This window comes from Numida meleagris, chromosome 10 (assembly GCF_002078875.1).
Source record: "Numida meleagris isolate 19003 breed g44 Domestic line chromosome 10, NumMel1.0, whole genome shotgun sequence".
In the NCBI taxonomy this organism is placed as follows: domain Eukaryota; kingdom Metazoa; phylum Chordata; class Aves; order Galliformes; family Numididae; genus Numida; species Numida meleagris.
This window is the reverse complement of record NC_034418.1, coordinates 19,416,804-19,433,393: the sequence shown is the minus strand read 5'-3', so window position 1 is coordinate 19,433,393 and position 16,590 is coordinate 19,416,804. Positions and strand designations below refer to the sequence as shown.

At 43.5% G+C, this 16,590-nt stretch overlaps 1 long non-coding RNA gene across 3 annotated transcripts; it reads left to right on the top strand.

Annotated features, from left to right (window-relative positions):
* Positions 2,138–16,228, top strand: LOC110404160. 3 transcript variants are annotated; one of them, XR_002442080.1, is made up of 3 exons: positions 2,138–3,030; positions 4,217–4,497; positions 4,752–16,228. It is a non-coding gene; the product is annotated as an uncharacterized LOC110404160 (long non-coding RNA). The 3 variants fall into 3 exon arrangements; XR_002442078.1 differs by having other exon boundaries at positions 4,217–16,228; XR_002442079.1 differs by having other exon boundaries at positions 3,801–16,228.

Here is a 16,590-nt window from a genome sequence, read left to right as displayed (position 1 = left end):
GCTCCCTTAGAAATCTTTGCATAAACTTCTTCCAATTTATCAGCATTATCCCAGGCTTGCCCATTTCCTATACAATCTCACTGTCATCAGGTAAGCACTTCCTTTTCAGCAGCCAGCTTGCAAAGATGAGGAGGTAAAGCTGGGAGCTACTGGCATGTAAAACACACTAACAGATGCAGGAAAAAAGAGGACTCAGACCAGCAGTTCAGTGCTCCAAACTATTCTGTCCTAATGAGCAGTCACTGAGGGACGGCTCCATCTACTGCAAGCACTTAGATGCAACAAAACTATCCATCCACCCACAGAAGACCTGGGAAATGATATGTGTGCTGTCTGGTTTATCTTCCCCCATCACAGGGAGGTGGTCAGCTAACAGGACATCCACCCTACGTATCTGAGATTGCCAGAATCTCCACACAAAAACAAAACAAGTCATCTTCATTGGCTGGAGGATGTAGAACTCGTTTGCAAGCTGTAGCCTGGAAATCTTCCAGTGTCTGCAAAACATCAACAAACTGAAGTGTTGTGACACTTGAAGGGACTGGATTGGAGCCGGCAGGTGTTTCTCTGGAGGCTACCTCACACAGAAGGGGTGCCAGTTTGTGTTCTCCAACACCACACTCAGCAGCATCAGACTTCAGATGGATTTCTGCAGTTTGACATGAGACACGTCACAAGCAGTGAGTCCCCAGTATTGCAGGATGCAAGTTTCTGCTTGGGGTGTCTAGAAATTTATTTGGATTTGTTATCTCCAAAATAATAGATGACCATTTCAGACCACTCGTGTTTAAAGCTGGCTGGAAGGAGCGACTAACCCTGCCCTCTCCATCCCAGCAAACTGTTTTCTCATGCACTCATTTTAAATTTAGTTTCCCTGTTTCCTTTCATAATCCAGCAAGAATGCAGCTTCCATGATTTACTTCTCTTTATACCACAATTGTTTTTCTGTTATTTTTTTCACCTAAAACGGATATGAAGTGTGACATTCAAGACACAGATGCAATTCCTTCCCTTCAGCGAGAACGTTCCTTGGTATTGACTTCCTCCTCCCAGCTCACTTTCTAAAGGAAGACTGCTGTATTGCAACTTTAAGCTTTTCTTCCTCCCATGCACAGCCAGGACAGTTTAAATATACATATTAGAATTAAATTTTTCACATCAATTTAATATTTTTCCTATTTTGCCTTCTTATGGAAAGCAGGAACAAGTTTTAGGCAGAACAATAACACAGAGTTGTTAATGAGAAATTCTGCTCGTAACTTTTCCATTACCAAAGCTACCTCTGTCAATTTTAGATGCTTCTGGCATCAAAGCACCATGTTTCATCATGCTCACAATCCTCCCTTGCCAAAACTAGACCACACTACCTTTGTTCACTGCAGGGAAAACAAAGGAGTCACTTCCACACGTTCCCAAGTTTTGTAACCATAACTATTTAAACTAGCAGTAAAGTCTTTTACATTCCCTTCCTCAGCTTTATCTCATTGTGGTTGCTCTACAGAGAAAATAAGCTGTGCAAAATCAGGGTGGGATAAACCAAATCTCTCTGCAGAAATGCTCCAAATATCCCTCAAAGTGTCAATTTTAGAATTACAAAGCAACTAAATATTAAGCCTATTTTTAATGCTTCTTTTTTTTTAAATCTTACATTAAAAAATGTACTTTGAAATATTCCCATCTCAGAAAATCATCTATTCTAACGTGATCAGAAATTGCATTTTTACCTTGTCTCAAAGATTGGGAATGTACAGCTTGCAGGAAAAATGATAATAAAAGAGACATGTGTGCAGCATTTTCTGCTTAGTTTAAAACAACAACAAACACAACAGAACAGCCACCTTCTGCTGTTCTGCTCACTCCAACCCTCACCCGTGCTGGGGATGCAGGCTCCTTGCTGGTATCTGAACTCCGGAAAAGGAAGCCACTTCCTCATTAAGACATACCCAACTATGGTCATAACACGGAGAGCCAAAAGTAGGAACAGATTTATTATTACCACAGTTTGGAAATAAAATGTTTTTTTTTTTTCTTTTTTTTTTTTCCTCTGTTACTCAATCCAGTTAATTATCCATGCAAAGTAAAGTTATTCCTGGCAGCCACGGAGACAAAACCAACTTCAGTACTGCCGGGGGTGGAGTGGTTGTTATGCAGGAGAAGAAATGAAATAGTTCAGTGAATTAGCCCAAACAAGATACGCACTGGGATTGGTCTCTAGAGATTCAAAATACCGAAATCAATGCTTTTAGGCTTATCGTACTTTTTATTTAATAGAGAAATGCCTGATCTGGGACTGCCGCGCATCCCAAAGACAGCACAAAGACGTAATTTTTTTCAGAGAGTGCCCTGAGGGTAACAGGAAGAATTACAGAAAGCTTCAAACCGCTCCGCTCCCACAAGTATCCCCACACTCTGGACTTTCACTTCAGCAACAAAGCGCAACCAGCGAGGAATTTGTGGTGGTTGCTGAGGACGTGGACTGGTGTCACAAAGCACAGTGCTAACTGCCTCACCAGCCCAGCACTGTCCTGGAAAAGCATGGTCCGATATTGGTGAGAGGAGGCCCAGGCTCAGACCACACAGTGCCTTGGGCCTCAGCACAGTTCAGTGCTGTGTACCCACTCCTGGGGCCCTCCAGAGGGCCCTGCGACTGCAACGGGAAATTATTTGTCCTAGCAACTGTCCCCATGGTCAGGTTTCACCTCAAAGAGATGTACCAATGACAACTGGAGGACGGAGAGGTGACACCAAAACCTGACACCTACAAAAGGCACACACTGAGCAATGACTGAAAGCAGAGAAAAGCACAGAATCCAATGGAAGTAGTTGTTTCAGCAGTCCGTGGGCACTGTAATTTCATAAACAATGAACTACAGGAACACAAATGAACACTATGGGAAAAGAAACCTCTCGCATTTTTTTTTCACTGCAGTAAAGTACAGACCACCAAGAACAGCTTGATTCAAATACCCAGCATTAGTTCCCACATGAGAGTTGTTATTGTTGGCTTCGACACCACGTCCAACAAGAACAGTAAGAACATGCATTCTGCTAATGTTTGAATAACCCTTGCCAACAAATTGATCCCACAGCAGCAAGGCTGTAGGAGATGGTTGCAAAAGATTAAGTGAGAGGTGGAGAGGGGGAGACACACGTAGCACTACCCTTTTAGCATAACTGTTCAGTGGGAGCTCTTTTATTTGCTTATTTTAAGTGGATTGTTTCTTTTTCCCTCTTAAAAAAAAAAAAAGCGGGGGGGAATTGGTGAGCATCTGTAATTTTACATCCAAGGGAGACGCAACTGCCAGGGAAATACAGATTCCACAGATGTTAACCCATAGGACAGCCCACATTAAGTAAATCTCTAAATAAGGGATGGAAGGCACTTTCCAAAGAAAAACATTTTTCCAAAGTAGGCAATGACAGCTGTCAGCTTCGCCTCGGTCCAGCAGACAGCCTTCCATATTCACCTGGTTATCCTACAATAAATCCATCCCTTCCATAAGGGAAAAGGACAAACAGGTCATTGAAAGAGAGAAAAATCCCTAGTGCCTTCTGTGTGTTACTTCAGTTTTCAGTAAACCCATCTCCTCACAAGCCCACAGAACCGATTTGTCGTGGCACTTGAGCGTTCAGCGCTCTGATCCGCAGGGCAGCGGAGTGTGCAAGGCCAAGCCAGTGGAACCCGGCTGCCCGAGGGCTCGAGCTTCTGCACAGCACCACACTGCGATAGTGCTGTCCCAGAGCCAGTGCAATGGAGTTGTAATCTATACATCCAAACCTGGTTTGTTGTCTCTTTTCAGACCAACAAGGAAGCAAATCTGCAGAAAACATAAATTGAGCTGTAATTTTATTCTTACATGAGCATATCTTCCCTAGGAAATAGGTAAGCTTCCTCCTTCAGGAACAGGTCATAGCATGGAGGACACCACTGGCTTTTGATATGCTGAGCCATAAATGTGAAAAAAAAATGGAACAGAGTGAACAATTAAAATTACAGTAAGCTTATGATTTCATTTTAAACTGGTACACCCTGATGTCAGCCTATCACTAAACAGATTTCACCTTCTCAGTCCTTTACAAACTCTAAGCATTAAATGGGGCTCTGTATCTTTAATCGTTGAAGTGATTTTCCAACTCACACAAGTAAACCTTTTCCGTAGTGCAGTCTCTTTTTAAGTTAAAAATAAAACACCCAACTATTTTCTTTTTCCCACAGACGAGAACATTAAAACATTGACATTTTAATCTGTTCTATACAAGAGTGAGTTGTGTCAGCACACTGCTTCCAGCTACAACAACAGAAAAACCCAAGTTTAATTAAAGACAGAGTGGAGAAGCTGCCTTGTGGTGTCTGAACCACAAAGCTGCATTGCACAGTCTGTGCGCACTCACCATCTTCGGCCTCAGCTTCCTCGTGGATAACTGCCTGGCAGACAAGAGATGATGGCAAAGAAAGGGGAGATGAGAAAAAACGTCTTTCTCAGAGAAATCAGAAAGGTGAGAATCATAACTTTCACAAATTTTACCCAGAAAATAGTGATAGCATAGCACAAACACCCTTATCACAAAAACATTCCGAAGTTAATCATGCTGCTGTCAGCCTCAGCTCTTCAGTGCTAGGACTCCTACTGATCCATGCCTTAACACTGAACGAATACGCATCTCTGCTGACAAGTTCATTTTCCCAGCAAGTTCCACTGACGTTTTGTTTTTAATAATGGAACCACAAAATTCTGGGTTTCTACTTCCAGATAAGCAGCAGAACTCCAAGAGACATTGTCTGCGAGACAGAACCTGACCCTTCTGCAGGGATCCTCTGGCAGTTCCCCAGCTCCAGCAGGCTGGAGGCCCTGGGGCTGCAGCAGGAGCACAGTGGGGAGGCAATGGAGGAGGAAGCCTGAGGAGAGCAGAAGTTGTTCCCTCCCCATTTCCTGCCCATGAGGTAAAAGAAAAAATGTTTGCAAATCTCAGGTTATGTCTGCCAGTACTTCCTCACTACAAACAGGAACATCAAGAGTAAGTTTGCAGCATTGTCCTTCACTTGCTGGAGAAGACGCAGTGCCTAGCACTGTGCTCAAGCGCTCAATCCTGATCCCAGAACTTACTTTGGTTCTGAAGCAGGACAATGGCTCCCTCAAGCAGGAGACAAATCAAAATGAGTAGGAGTTGTGTGAATAGCAACAAAACGGAAAGTGGAGGTGAACCTGGAAAGCAAGCAAAACCAGGAGAAAAAAAAGCATAGGAACACTCTTCTTTACTATGAGGATCTGCATCTAATATTGTTGGCAAAGCTCCGTAACAGACTAATTTCAATTAAAAGACGATATATCCTGAAAATGAACCTGGAGAGGAACATATACAACTAAAAGTGCACAACTTGCCTGTGGCTTGTTGTAAGTTATCTTCCAAACTTTGGTTTTTCAGCTGAATAAACAAAATTATAGATGGAGGAGGACAAAAATATATATAAATTCACCTCAGAATTTTATAGATTGCTTTGTAAAATCGTTTCCTGCCTATCTGTCACATAGAATAGGAAAGATACATATATCAAGGAAAACATATTCACATTCTCGGCCAGTTCCTTGAAAACCAAGCCAAACCACAACACCTGACCCCCAAACAAAAACAAAAGCCACTACCACCCAGCTCTCACAAAGACACCTTCAGAACAGGCAGATTTCCAAACGGAGCTGGGTGCAGGCAGGTTGCCGTGCCTCTGGCCCAGCTTTGCTCCCAGGCTGGTGAGGACAGCCTGCTGGGCCAGGGTCCTGTACCACACAGCCCCCCAGCTGCTGGAACAGCTCCTGCTAGAATCCCTCCCCGAGAGAAAGAGGAACTCAGTCTCTGCTGGTGGTGGATCTGTGTTGAGCGTGGAAGCTTGCTCACACACATGCTTTCCACAAATGGGCATGTTCCTCTGTATTTACATTTCCAAGCATGTCTGTAATGCGTGTGAATCCTGCAATTTTTACTGCACAGCATCACCCTTACCTAAAATTCAGATTTGTGAATGTTAGATTACAAAGGAGTCTCCAAGAGTGTTTTCCCTGTCTTCTTCTCAAGAAAAAGAAAATCCTAAGAAAGTCAGTGAATCCAAGCAGAGGCTTCAGAAGTCTCCTTTCAGGCAATCAAAGGCAGGATTTTCCAACCAGGCAGCTGTAGTTCATTAGATCCGCCATGGACCGTGAAAGCCACTTGCCAATAGTGTCGAAAGACTATTACTCATTTCAATCTCTCTGAAGAGGACAGCTCTCTGACAAAGCATTAGTGAAAAACAGAGTTTGGGGCTCTGACTGAACAGCCAAGCACACAGACGGAAGCTCAATGCTGAACATGACGCCAAATTTCAAAGGCAGATTGATGTCCCAGCTTTTCATTTGCAGAGATCAGACCTTCTGTGTAGATTATAGAGGGAATAACAATAAGCGCGCCATATGATAATCATCCTGTACAACCTGACAGAAGCATATTCCCAAACAGTTCTCTGCAACCCTTGCTAATATCTGCAATTGGCAGGAGGAAAAAAAAAGTCAAATCCGCTAACAACTTCTCATAATCCAGAGAAATTAATCAAAATAATTAAGAAATCTCTCCGAAATTAATTTAAAAATTACAGCAAAAATAAAGAGGAAGACTGGAAGACACCCATTTTTTCACTTTCCTGAATTAAATTTCCACATAAATGATCACAAGAATGAGTTCTCAGAATTGCAGGATTCTGTAACACACACCTGGATGGGCTTGGCCCACCCTCGCATTTGGGAGCATCTTCCCCTTCAGTTGCTTGCCACGATCTCACCCCTTCCAATGCTCTTGCTCTTGTGGCTGCAAGCCTCCCATTGCTCCCGCAGTGCCGGCAGTAGCACTCCAGACATTTTAATAACTGCCTCCTCATTTCCAGGCAGAGTTATGCTGTGGTCAGACACCACACGCATGTGATATATCTCGCATAGAAGATAAGTGCATTTTGGGTCCCGGCTGTTACTACCATAGACCACACCTATAAATATTCCAATTCCCATGACTGGGCACATGAACGCCGGTATCTTGTATGCGATAGTGGCTAGCAAGAGCTGCCAGAAATCCAGCATCTGAACTAGAGATAAGATGATGATCTCTCCGACAGTGTCTGTTAATCAAGCCAATGAACACCCCACCCAAAGCCTCCATGTATTAGTACAAAATCTGAAGCAATGGAAAGGGCTGAAAAAAAGTTCTCTCCTCATCCCTGAGGAATCAATAATCCACTTCATACAGTTCACTCAGATTCCATTTTTACAACTGTTTTTTTTTTTTTTTTTTTTTTTTTTTTTTTACAGATCACCAGAGAGATCTCAAATCCCTTTCATTCCTAACACACACCTTGCTTCAGAAAAGAAAGTTTACAAAAAATTCTAATAAATCATCATGCATATACAGCAAATAGCAAAATCTAATCAAATTACATAAGGAAACGTTTCCTTAGGATTCCAGAGAAGTGACAGGTTATGTTTTACAGAAGAGCTGTATTGCAACACAAGCGATACTGTGCACACAGTGAAGTTGACTTTTCCATAATGCTTTTCTCCAATTTAAATACGTTCTCTGAGGAGGACTGACAGCGTGGCCAATGAGCCAGTAATTGCCCAGCCTAGATAAGCATTGGTTTCCTCTCCGCATAGGGAAGTATTTTAGGAAAACCCTTTAAAGACTCCTATGTCACAAAAGCTACCTTAAATAACCTTGTTTACATTTTGTTAAAAAGTCAAACTCTATTGTACAGAAGCAAGTAGCAAACAACGATTTCTCTTATTGTATGACTGGGTATCGGAGAGAATCCTTTCCAAGAGAGTGCCAGAAAAAAAAAAAAAAAAAAAAGACGTTCATAGTAAATTTTATGAGAGAAGGATAAAAAACAGGTAGTTCAACAGATTCCTGAAATCCCAGAAGTGGTCAATAAATCGACTTCTGCTTCACATTATATGAAGAGGCTGTACTTAGCAAATCACTGTGTAAGCTGCCTCAATAACAGCACTCCTGCTATCAAGTTTACTTGCAATGATTCCAACAAAGAAATTAATTTCTTAGATGACAAGAAAAGGTTATCTAGAATGGGGAAGACACATGAGACAAAAATTTCCACTAATAAAACAAATACCAGACTCTGAACTGAATTTAAAGCTATCTTTTTTTCCACTGAAAGATTTGAAATCCCTGTAGCCCCAACACCAGCGCTACAAAGGAAACATCCCTCCAACTGCATTTCTAAAAATAGAAGGGAAGCAGAATGAACCGTCTCTTATTCAATATGTGATTCACTAAAGCATCCCCTATTCCTCAGGAAAGGCCCATATCAAGAAAATATATACCGACCCTGCAATCAAAGTTCTAGACTTAAAAGCAAACCTAACTTACAGCTACTGCTTAATTTACTTCTTCTCAATAACATTAGTGCAATGCAAGGAAAACTGTATATAAAGAACCTTCCAGATCTCAGAATATGCCCTTCTCACACACCTTCCCAGTCTCATGTTACTGATTTTATTGACCTGCTTATTCCCTAGAGATATTCAACAGGTATCCATCACCCATCCGAGTTTCCATTTGAGTTGCCACATTTATTTTTCATAAATCTTTCCACAAAGGGACACCATTTTACTCTGTGGCACTCTTTACTCCTCTTACTGAAACACTTAACCTTCAGTTGTTGCTCACTTCAAGTTTGTCTTATGCGTAAGAACTGAGCAAAATTTTGATCAGTGAGGAAAATCGTATGTGTTTTATATGCATCTCATCAGGATGTCAATTATCAGTACATGAAAACAGGTGTTTGACACGGATTTTTAAAGTCATACAAAGAAGAGGACTGCCCTCCTGTATGGCCCAGAAATCTACTCCCACCAGTTCCCTAAAGCAATTTGATCAATTTGATCAATCAATCTGGATATCAGTATCAAATTATTAGCCACAGCGCTAGATGGATTGATTACATTTTACTTGAATGATCAATTTCCGTAGACTTGGTTTTAGCTGTAAAATTTGCATTTCTGTATTTCACAGCTGTAGAATTTTACATCAAAATATTAATCAGATGTAAACCAAAGTGGTCCATGTGAAATAACTCAGAGACGTAGGCCTTCAGCTTCTATCTTACCTTCATCTCGCCAAAACATGATAAGGCCTTGAAGGTCTAAGCAGAGCACTTGATGCTGTCTTTTTGGACCGTTACAATGAAGAACTCAAGGAAACCTCATACTGACGTGGATGAATGCAAGCTTAAGTCCCATGGGATTCTGAATCCCCATGTGATTCTGCTAGGACATTCATAGATTGAGTAGCTTGAACTATGCCAAATGGGAAAGAGTTAAGATCTAGGTTTTGATTTCCACGGTGGATAAACGAAAGGAGAGCTGTTGGGACCATTAACGCTCATTTTTAGTGTGCCTTGGAAAACACGATGTATGTAAGAGGATGGAGAGAAACAATAACTTTTTTTTTTTTTAAATTTAAAGGAGATATGGTGACCTGATTAACGATAGTCTAGTCTGTCTGATACTGTTCTCAGAGTCACAGAATGGCCAACACAGGGCTCCAGATAAGAAAGAACTAAAGAGAGTAATGTAATGCTAATTACATGAATTTTCAGGAGATACATTCTTGGATTAGCTTAATTTTTAATTATAAGTTTATTGCTAATTAATAGCATAGATACAGCAGATTTTTATAAGGCAGTTGACTTGATGAAAAATGACATTTGATTAAGGAACTCAAAATCAACATGACACATCAAGTGGGTTAGGGACAGATAGGCCTCAAAATTTATTTGTAGATGAGGCTAAACACTCAATAAATGTTTCCAGCTTATATCAATTAAATATAAAAACAAAAGAGAATGGGATCTTTTATCCTACCTCTGAGAGCCTGACCAGCTCTGTTTATGCACTGGGGAAAAAAGAGCGTAAGATGATTACTGAACAAATTTACAGATTACGGAATGATGAAAACAAGGATCAGTGATAGAAAGGCATTTATTTTGCCTGGTAAAGAAGAGCCAAGCAAAGATCATAGTTTTTAATAACGAAATGTAAGAAAACATGTCTAAGCTACACATACAAGCTGGCGGCCTGTCCCGAAAGCAGGGATTCCAAAAGGTCATTGAAGAAGAACATTCTACAGGAGCTTCAGGGAGATATTGTCGGTAAACAGGACTATGGTGATAATTTTACTTTCACATTTCCTACAAAGCTAAAATTACACAAGCAAGGCTAAGCTGGAAAAACAGCACACAACAGATGGCAGCAGATAGGGCCCAATGCTGCATAGAAGACAAGAGAGGGCCTGGGGGTGGCACAGAGAATAATTCAGAACTGAGTCACAGGGGTCTCTGCCCTCACTTCCTCTTGGTACTATTACAAGCATCAGAGGTTCCAGTTTCCTACACTTTTTCCCCATAGTATACATATACAAATGGAAGCCTAAAGCATTTATAAAAAAAACAAAAACAAAAAACAAAACCCACAGCCGCACAACAACAAGAACAAAGTCCATATCAGCTCTTCACAGCAGATGCACAGCTGAAGAACGTGCTGGTTTGTGCGGGCTGGGGACTGACCAAAACCAAAGGAGAACACGACAGAACAGATGGAAAGACTGGGCTAAAGTCATGGACACGCAGCACATCTGAGCAAAGGCAAGGCTTCAGGAATAGCCAGAATAGTCCTCCAGTGAGATACTGCCAAAAGCATAGGCAGCATATTTCCCTTGAAAATACAAAGACTACTAAAATGCCATTTGCATCAGTCTTGGCTCAGGATGGGAAAGTAAGGAGAACTGGCATGGGAAAGTATACATTGTAAGATACAGTAGCCAAAGAAGAACAATCTTTGTGTGCGTCGATACATTGCAAGTTACTGTCACCGAGCCCTCGCCACCTGCAAGCTGTCCGCCGCACACAGCCTTTGCTCTCACCGGTATTGCCTTGATCCCCACTCCGTTAAAACAACAACCCCCTACCCCCAAAGCTACCAAAATGTTCATTGATACAGGAGGAAGGAAGCAGCTGTGCCTCTCCCAGCCAAGCAGGCTGTTACACTGGGAGAAATTCAAACATCCGCGAGACAGGGAGGAAGCAGCACGACGGTATGCCTCTGAGGTCTCATCACACGTATATAGCCAAGCTCTCCTGCTTCTTCCCTTTGTACAATGCTTTGCAGATAATGTACAGTATTAACATATCCTTCTCTGAAAGAAATCTTTAAAAGCTGTACTTAAGACAAGCTGCTTACATATGGTGCAACAAGATGTTCTGCTGTCATCAAAGGAACAAAATTTCACCACAAGTTACACAGCTTTTTTCATCCGATTTATCGAAGTATCATGCAGCACTCCGCTGTTCTTCACCTGTTACAAACCCACTCACACATCCCACCCGGCTGCTGACAACCCCACGGCAGGACACGAGACACACCAACCATGTCCAGAGCGTGCATTGCTTTGGTTTGGCCATAAATATATGAAAAGGAGAGGAATAAAGAAGCCTCAGATGAGTTGCCTGGGATCACTTTATATCAACAGCACAGTTCCTTGGTGCTCTTTCACCCAAACCATCTTTATCCATTATAGAAAGCACGCACCAGCTGAACAATGGAGGGCCTGAAACAGCGACTGAGGGAACCTATGAGATGTGCAAGGATGCACACAGACACAGCAAAGCTGAGGAACTGCATCCGAGCCTCCAGGCTCCTGGACTTTAACACTCCTCTTTGAGTCAGGGGTGTTACACAGCCCTGGAATGGATGGAGCCGTGGCAGTGCTGGGCGCAGTGGGGATTCCTTAGGTCCAACACTGCAGTCGTTCTCAGCAGCAGCTACAGCTGAACCACGTTGAACAGTTCACAGCGATTTCAGCCATTTTCAAACCAGGAACAGCATTACTTCTGTAGCTGTGATTAACCAACAGTTCCAATACTTTCGGTAGTGGAAATCTCCCTTCTGTTAGAAAGATTTGTACACCATGACAGAGCCACCTAGAATCCCCAACCCAAGTTTGTCTAAATACAGCCAACCCACCTGCGAGCAGAGCTCCAGCTCCAGCGATGACATTGTGGTTTCCCTGTCTACCATCCGCCTCCCTCCAACATCAATATACTTCAGAGTCTGAAGGGACACTCAAACAAAGCTGGAGGGACAGGCAGGAATCAATGGCAAAACAAAAACAAACAGCTTTCAAATGATTTTGGACTCCTTAAAAGTGGGGAGTTCTTATTTTTAGACTGCACACAAGTCTAGCTCAAGGTGCTTTTTCCTTCATCCCCATGACAGTAGTTAAGTGAATACACCTGCCTCTCCTCCCTCCCTTCTGATGGTAAACAGAAGGTCTTGCATTTAGGGTACAACGTGGAATACTTCAGAGCAGCCCTGTGCCAAAATGGCACATTTCTGAGAGATGCAAAGGTATTCAATAAAAAGCTTTTAAAGGCATATTTTTAAACTTGCAGCAGGAAAGCTTTTCTGTGTCAAGACAGTAATTCTTTTAACAGCATTGATCAAAATGTCATTCTTTTATGAGTGTACAATACCTTTTAATGGCATACAACAAGCCATTAGGGTTATACACCTCCGTACGGCAGACAGCTTACTGGAAAAATGGGAACACTGGCCAAGAGACAGCCACCAGTCTTTGTGCTTCTAAGAAGGCAGCTTCGTTCATTTACCTAGCTCTATTTCATCCCAGTACCCACAAATGAAATGATCCCCAAATTAAGCTGAACTTCTCATCTCTTTCACCTAACAGTTACTTTCGCTGTAACCTACTTACTTTCTCCTAAGAAATACCTCCTAAAAATACAATGAATATTCTGGCTTTCTAAAATTGGATTTTATCACCAAGGTCACATCCACTTCTTTCTTCTCACCGGCGATCATACTTATCCCCAGATCAGCTCCGACTGAAGAATCAAAGGTGGTTGAATTGCACATAATGGTTTTGATTCTCAGAAACAGGAAAAAGAAACCACACGCCCTTTCCTTACACTCTGAGACTTGGGACAGAATCTGTCTACAAATCATCCAATTCTTTTCAAGTGCACCAACCCTTCAGAAAGGGTAAGAGCACTGGTGATTGCATTTGCTCTGCTTGAATGGAAGGCAAGCGTGGACTCCCTAGATGCATTCAGCAGCACTTTATAGCCTTATTTTAGTTACCAACATCAGCAGGAAAGGGAATGATTTCTATCAATCCATCTTCAAGGGGTTTTACTGTAAGGGTGGGAAAATACATATGGGATTTAATCCTCTATGTTAATTGAGCTGTGGCAGCACCAAAGGAACTTTATTTCTCTCTTTGAAATACAAATGGATAGTACCACCATCTTCTCAGCTGTTTTTGAGAGCGTACCTGAGACACTGGTATAAGCAAATGAAGAACAATTCCTGATTAAAACGTGAGGAAAACTGATGAGAAACAGGAAACAGAAGAAATTTGAGGCTATATAAAGCAAAAGCTGGAGTGAATTTAATCTCAGTTAAGAAAAGCTTACGGGGCTGCTGGATCTTCCTTCAGCTCTTCGGTTCGGTAATGCAAAGCGCTGCTGTGCCCGTGCCATCCCGCTACCAGCCAGCTGCTGCAGCCCTCACCACCATCACACGCAGAGTTTAACACGAAAGTTGGATTTTTCACGCCATCTTTAAACATACATAAACTCAGCTGAAAACAATTTACGCTTCATGAGATGCCATTATGTTAGACGATACCACAAGGCCGCCTGCCCTGCATTCATTATTAAACAGAGCCAAATACAAAGAGGTGTCTCCAGGGAGTTACCGGGTCACCCACAAAGAGCGTGACGGCACCGCTGGTCACTGGGACCGAAACCCAACCAGAACCAGACACGAGACCTACACATACGCAGCACGAACATAACGATGCTGCACTCAAACAGCAGACGCAGCACATTCTGGCTAATGCTACACTAAGAGCAAAGCTGCAAGAGCTCAAGCACACCGAGGGGATGATGACCATTGTGGAAGATGGCTGCGACGCGGACGGGGCTGCCCCGCAAGCAGCAGCACACGAGCGCCGCTCACAGCGCTGCCCGCTCCCACTGCTGTATTTACCGCCTCTGTACAATCCCTCCCTGCGCGATTCCTTGTGGATTGAACAATGAAATTTGTAAAACAAAGCTTAGAATAGTTTCTGGAAGGCAGTATAACCAGGAATATAGCAGCTGTCTCAAGCAAGCTGCGCTGGCTTCATGGTTGACAGGGACCGGTTTCCCAGTACTATGCACCATACATTAGAGTTGCTCTTCCAGCTGTAGTCTAGAGAGCGCGTATTCAGGTGCACGCTTTTGAAAACAAGCAACATGCTGCGTTATTAGATGGACATTGACTCCTGCACCGCATCTTGTGATCAAAATTAATTTCTTACTGAATTACACAAAATTCTGTGCAATAAGCTTTGCGGCAGGATGAAGTGACTGCCATCCCGCTCACCGAGGTGAGGAACCGCCCCCTCCTCTCGCACCTGACACCAGCAGCCGCGCTCCAACCCGGCGCACGGAACTCCGGAGCGGATCGAGCCGCCCCTGTTTGGCGGCGCCACCGCCCAATCCCGGGGAGGGCGACGCGAAGCCCCGCCCCGCGGCATCAGGAAACCAATCAGCACTCAAGAAGGGTAGGGGCGGTGCTCGCTGCTTCCCGCCTGCGAGTCCTCGCGAGCCCGCTGGTTCCGGACGCGTTGATTGACGCGAGCGTTGTCCAACAGAAGCTCGGACGCGGGCTCTCGCGCGCCGACGGTTGGGCAGCAGAGGAAAGGGGAGGGGTTGCCGACGAAGCTCGGGGGACGCGGTCGGAGCGCCGGTTGCCATAGCGACGGGCGGTCTGTGCCCGGAGTCGCGCTCCCTTGGGCTGCGGCTCCCCGCTCGGCCGGTGCCTTGGGAAGCTTTCCTAAATGCTAAGCGTCCTTCTGAACGGCGCGTCGTTACGGTGGCGGAGAGCAACACAACCGCGAGCACGGCCCTCGGTGCGACTCCTCCCCGGGCGCGCTCGTGGCAGGCTGCGGCACGTGGGGCCGCGAGGGCGGCTGCCCGCGTTGTGCCTGTGAAAGCCGTTGGGGCAGCTGCTGCCGCCGGACCAAACGCAGATCTAACCCGAGCCGGGGGAAGCACGCGGCCGCAGCAGGGCCTGGCTGGCTCTGGCTCACCCTTCAGAGCAGGGCAGTCGGTTTCAGCAATGAGAAGGTGGAAGAGATGGCATGAAGGCAGGTGGAGAGAAAGGCGAGGTGGGGAACTGGGAAACCTGCGTGACTGTATTTATAAGGCCACATAGAAAACCCAATCACCATAGGAAAATGAAAAAGAGTGATTTACAGACAAATGCTAAATCATAGGAAACAAATGAGCACCTGACAAGGCTGCCCCAGCACTCCTGGTAGAGAAGCAGGAGTGAATCAAGCTTACTGGAATCCTAAAGGTGTGAATAATGACACTGGAGCTGCCATTCCTTCTGGCCATAGCTCCTTGTTAGCAGCATGAAGCTTGACTGGGCTGGGGATTGCCTGCAGTGATGGAGCTGGGAAACAAAGTGAGAAAAAAGCACTGCAGTCTGAAGGAGAAAAGCAATGGAAATTCACTTCCTTTTCCTTCCTCAGAACTGAAGTATGACAGCAAAACACGAGAATGCCTTGGTACTTTGTCTTGCTTTGAAAAGAAATGAAGGAAAACAAACAATTTTGTAATAAAAATGTAATATCCTTTTCTGGGGCTTCGCAATCAAAGCAGCTTTATAAACTATTTGTGCATGCGTACTAACCCTGCACTAATCCCACTGGCCTCAGGCACACAAGATGCTTATGAAATAGCAGGACAGTTTCTACTACAGGACACATCTATTTTCTAGCTCATCAGAAGGCCAAGCAAAAGAACCAGACTCAGTGGACCATCACCACCACTGCACGAAAAAAAATCCAACAAAACCATTAAAAAGGAGCTCAACTGCAAAATATTGCTGTATCCAAGTACATCAGTGAAATACAAGATATTGTATGTATGGGATAATATCATGGTTCAGTACTGGGAATGGGCATCCAGTTCCTGATTCTTTTTCCAGTCTAGGATAACACTTTAATGCGTGAAGTCCAGCGATACAGAAAGAAAACAAGAGGACTGAGGGGATTAGAGCACAGTTGTGGCCACTGCTGAGTACTAGTCATTACAATAAAATTGCATAATAATTGCTACTGCACACAATTATTTTCCTATCGCTCATAACTTTTCAAAAACTTTCTAACCAGAAACTTTCATATCTTGAAAATGTATTTAGAATGTTTTTCTTTTGATATTCTTTCTGCTGAATTGTTCAAGGGTCAAAAACTTGAAATTAGGCACAGGAATGATCCACACCAAAAAGCAAAACCTTCCTCAATATAGTTTGGCTTTGATTTGCCATTCATGAGTGCATGAAATTCAGACTGTCTTTAATAAGCTGATTAAGACAGTCAGGGACATCTGCTGCTATTTGTAATTGATGTAACTAATGCCTTAGTTGGGAAAAATTCTTTTCTTTCTCCTTCAAGGATGCATTAATTTGACCAAGTCTGCAGAAATGCACC